General features: G+C 38.4%; 1 long non-coding RNA gene across 1 annotated transcript in view; it reads left to right on the top strand.

Annotated features, from left to right (window-relative positions):
- Positions 1-3,690, top strand: part of LOC126980823 (uncharacterized) — a 5,499-nt gene extending 1,809 nt beyond the window's left edge. Inside the window, exons 2-5 of the long non-coding RNA XR_007733611.1 lie at positions 366-462; positions 824-1,155; positions 1,698-1,964; positions 2,305-3,690. This is a non-coding gene — a long non-coding RNA (uncharacterized LOC126980823). The remainder of the gene's footprint in view (positions 1-365; positions 463-823; positions 1,156-1,697; positions 1,965-2,304) is intronic.
- Positions 3,691-5,145: the final 1,455 nt, after the last annotated feature.

Raw genomic sequence — 5,145 nt, forward strand, 5'->3', positions numbered from 1 at the left:
GTGTGTGTGTGTGTGTGTGTGCAAGACGCATGGTATAACAGTTTAATAGTGAACACAAACCTGAGCACGGCCAACACCTGACAACACGGTTAGACGAGAATGTGTGTGTGTGTGTGTGTGTGTGTGTGTGTGTGTGTGTGTGTGTACACCAGACACAAGCTATAACAGTCTAATAATGAACACAAGCCTGATGATGGCCAACACCTGAAAACACGGGGAGACGAATGTTTTTTTTTTTTTTGTTTCCCTTTATGAAGTTCGTTTTGTTCTGCAATAGTAAGAAAAAGTTTCACTTAACCTTTACAGGAGTCAGAATTAAAACATGAGGCCGCATATTTATTTATATATTATTATTATTTTTTCAGTGGATGTATACAGCCAATAATGGACAGTGGCAACATAAAGATTTGTTCAGAGTCACACTGCAGCATTGGACTCCTTCATGATGTACGACAACTTAGTGTAAGTAAAAGAAAATTAAAATGTCGCCGTACAGTACAGTTTTTTTTACTCTTCTTTAGCTCATTGATATTTTTTCCTTTACCCTTTAATAATACTCTTTATAACTAGTACGTTAAATAATAGTTTTCTGCATGGACATTACTGCACATATTGTGCTTTACTGCAAACAAAATAGGTAATGGATGCAGGAGTGCAGTCATTACAATATAGTTGACTATTTCATAGATGGAGTACATAGAGTGTAAGTGAATATGTTATATAGCAGTCTGCAATGGAGAGTCTCTGAGCCACTGTATGTGTGTCATCTAAGGAATAAGCTGCTTTGTTAACTGATCTTTGTCACTGTTATTGTTCTTTCTAGGCACTGTTACCGGAGGGATACCAGTACACAGTGTGCGAATACGCAGGTACAACTGAAGGCACAAATGCTGTTCTACGATTACATGTCACAACTGAGGCCATCGCCCGTACGTGGATAAAAGAGTTTCAAGGAAAAACTAAAACTACTCTACGAACTCTATCCAAGCATAAAGTGACTGGTCAGAAAAGAGTCTTCCAGATGCATCTACGGTGTCACCACAACACCAAACCCAGGAGTAACACGGCCGATTCAAGACATGGATCAAAAAACACAGATTGTCCAGCCACCGTGAGTGTGATCGTGAAGCAAACAAATACTAAGCGAAAGAGCAGGTAAGTTAGTTGTCAGCTGTCGTCACTAGTTACTTTTAATTAGCTACCTGTAAATATATTGTCATTTAGCTAGCAAAGCTGGTGAAATACTTTAGTCTCCACTTTTTAGAATTTTGAGCGTTTTTTCTAGAGGTTAGGTTAAGCAGAGATTTGTGATGTCACCATGATTATTATTATTTTTGATGGAAGGTGATGAAGGAAACACGGGCTGGGGAACGAGTGTTTATTCCTGACTAGTTGTTTGGTAGGCTTCTTCAGAGGAATGTTCCTTCCTCTGAATAAGCCTACCAAGGCGAAACTAGTCGGGAATAAACACTCGTTCCCCAGCCCGTGTTTCCTTCATCACCTTCCATCACTGGTCATAATGTCTTTACATTATTATTATTATTATTTTTTTTCATGGGTAAGGTAACAAGTAAGATTAAGATGATAATCATGAAGAGGGCGGGAAGGCATGAAGGGTATGCCTCTGGTAACAAATCTTAAGGTGTTTAATTTACATCATTTCTAATATTTTTTTTTATTTACGTCCCTTCCGCCAGATCAACTGATACCCATGCAACTGCCCTCCCTATGGAGGTGAGACTGAACTTCACTCACAATCATCCAGTCCAGAGTGCCAGTGCACTGAAACACAGAGATGTTAGTGACGAGGTAAAGGATATTTTCATCAACCTCTACAAGTCTCTGCATTCACCATCAACTGCACTTCATACATACAAGTATGATCTGTTTGAAGAATATGGAGACGAATTTGCACACATCTCAGCAGACAGAGCTAAATGTCCAGACTTGCAGTGGTGCTACAGGTAATTTCACTTTTGAATGTTCTTCGAAGGATGATTTTGTCTATAGCTGTGATCGAAAACATCCAGTTTTATTAATAATGTTAATACTTTTAGTGCTTAGTGTTAAATAAATTGTGATAACATTCAAATAGGGTTATCATTATTTATTTAAGGAAATGGGGGTTCAGGGGAATTATTAAGGGCTCTTTCAACTGGACTTGAGACAAAACATTCCTGTCATATTTTATAATTTTGCCTCAGTTCAATGAGGTGTTCCCATAATTGTTTAACCGATTTTCCGTTCGTGCTCTAATTTCATCCTTTTATTCTGCTAAGTGCCTTCCTTCCTTCTTTTTTACAGTCAAGGTGTGTGGGGGGTTTCATCTGGCAACTTATAGCGCTTGCGCTCGTCCCACTCTGCCTTCTCCATTATGTTATATAATAATAATAATAATAATAATAATAATAATAATAATAATAATAATAATAATAGGCTAATTCAAAATGTGTGGGTGTCTGTTGTTAGGTTGGAAAGTCAACTAGTGATAAAATTCCTAGACGTTTCGCTAGATGATAGCTTCCTCAGAAGAGATGTGTGTGTACTGTGTGTATAAGTATATAAGTAATGTTAACCAAGATGATATAGATAATATAATGTGCTATACATCAGTAGTCATATAACACTATTGGTGAAGCAAAAAAAGTGGTAGGCAATGTTATAATAAAATTATATATTAAACGGCGAAGTGGGAGGTAGGGATAATATTTTGGGGGTAACAGGGGGCACTGTAGCTGTGCATGAGTATAAGATGTCTATGAAAGGGTAAATAATGAGAGGGACGACAGAAAGAGCAAGTGTTACAAAAGAGGGAGGAGAAGGGTATGTTCTAGAAAATATATTAAAGCGTTTAAGGAATAGAAGTGAGCCTCAGAAAGGATATTTGCTAAGAATAGAAGGTAGTGAGGAGTGAAGTACCTTCTGTACACACATTTCTGCTGAGGAAGCCATCATATAGCGCAGGGGTTCTTAACAGAGGGTATCTATACCCCTTGGGGGTATGAGAACCACATGCTGGGGGCATGGGACTTGATCTCTGGATAATTGTAAATACTCATTATTTATTTACATTTTACATTTGGTAAATAAATATCTTCTATATAAATAAATGAGACGCGTTTGTTTGTTTGTTTGTCTGTTTAGTAGGATCTGCAGCGCAGACGGTGAGTCGCAGACCCCAGAAACCATAATTATAATTATATTCTTAATCATGGGGATCACCATAGGCCATGTTCTTTTTTTTTTTTCTTTTTTTTTTTTTTGTCGCAGACCACCAAACGCATATATGGTTATAGTAACAGACCTCACAAACAATATATATATTCTTAATTTGCACATCATGGGGATTAACACTAGGCCATGTTGTTTAAGAAAAATAATTCCCCGAGGGGGGATGGAATTTTTTTTTTAGTCGTAGACCCCCAAATCCTTATATGGTTGTAATGTACACATCATGGGGATGAACATAGGCTATGATGTTATATAAAATTTCCCCCCCCCCAGAGGGGCACAAATATTGTTTCTCTCCCCTGGGGGGTCAAACATATTTGAATCACACACCCCAAAACCCACATATAAATGTTTTTAATGTATACATCGTGGGAATGAAAGAAGGCTATGTTGTTTCTCATGTAAAGAGACGTCCCCAGAGTGTTTTTTTTTTTTCACAGACCGCAGTCATCTATTTTAGCTACACATCATATCAATGAACATACTGTTTTTTTTTTTCTTTCTTTTTTTCTTTTTTAACTACACATGGGTTTTGTGGTCTGATAACTTCAGTCTGGGCCACAAAGCGGTACACTTATCAGAGAGAGAGAGAGAGAGAGAGAGAGAGAGAGAGAGAGAGAGAGAGAGAGAGAGAGTTTAATTAAGTGTCATGAATTTAACGTAAAGGTGTAATTTTCTTTTCAAGCTGTGTGATAATGTCTTTGCCTATGGTCATCTTATCGTGGGATGCTCCTGAGTCGGGAATCCAGACAATTTCCTACTAAGGAATGATGGAAAATCCCACAATGTTGTGTACCCTGACTCTTTACAATAGATCACGTGAAAGTCAGTTACCCCAATAAAACATGACATGTGAACATGCTTACACCCTTCCTTATCTATTTAAACTGTAATCCGGGCGAAGCCACTATCGCTGCTAGGATAAAACTATTAATGCTTTTGGTTTTCTTGTATGTTCTCTTCCTAGCTATTCATACCTAAAATATGCATTAAACTAAGTATATTAAGTTATATTGTCAACAAATACGGCATAAGTGGACTTAAGCAAAGGGGGTAGGGAATCATATTGGGCAATTCACTGGGGGTCTGGAGTCATCAAAAAGTTAAGGACCCCTGAATTCTAGCGAAACGTCCTGGAATTTCACCCCAGTATCATCTGTCGACAATTATGCCCCAGCTTAGTGACCCTGCTACCCTACTCCAGTGAATGCTAAGGGAAACCTGTATTCTAGTGCTGTTTGTGTGTTTCAGGTTATACTATGACATATTCAAGAAGAATTATGGAGAACCTGATGGTGAGGAGATGATGCACCACCTTCAAAAGATACTGGACTCCTACAACACCACAGACAATAAGACAGCCAAATTGTTACGTATTGGTAACGATTTTTGCATTGCACTTTGCTCACCTCTCATGAAACGAGTACATTCGTATGTGAGACAAAGTAGTGAACTTGTGTTTGTAGATAGTTCGGGAGGAGTAGATCGCCATGGGTGCAGAGTTTTTCTAATGATGACACACAGTGCAGTAGGAGGGTTACCATTGGGAGTGCTGATAACTTCATCTGAATCAGAAAATATTTTGACAGCAGGATTCCAGTTGCTTAAAGATCTTTTTCCACCTGAAGCGTTCTTTGGCAGGCATGAGAAGGGACCTGAAATAATCATGACTGACGATGCAGAGGCTGAGCGCAAAGCCTTGGGTAAAGTGTATCCGGATTCAACACTGCTTCTCTGTTCATTCCACATTCTTCAGGCATTGTGGCGTTTCCTTTGGGATGCTAAGCACAAAGTTCAAAAGGAAGATAGACCCTATATTCTTAAGGTTGTGAAAGAAATGTTGTATGCCAAAACAGAAGCAGACCTTGACAAATACTATAATGAGCTCTGTAGAGATGAAAAAACACAAAAGTA

The sequence above is a fragment of the Eriocheir sinensis genome, chromosome 45 (assembly GCF_024679095.1).
Source record: "Eriocheir sinensis breed Jianghai 21 chromosome 45, ASM2467909v1, whole genome shotgun sequence".
Taxonomy (NCBI): domain Eukaryota; kingdom Metazoa; phylum Arthropoda; class Malacostraca; order Decapoda; family Varunidae; genus Eriocheir; species Eriocheir sinensis.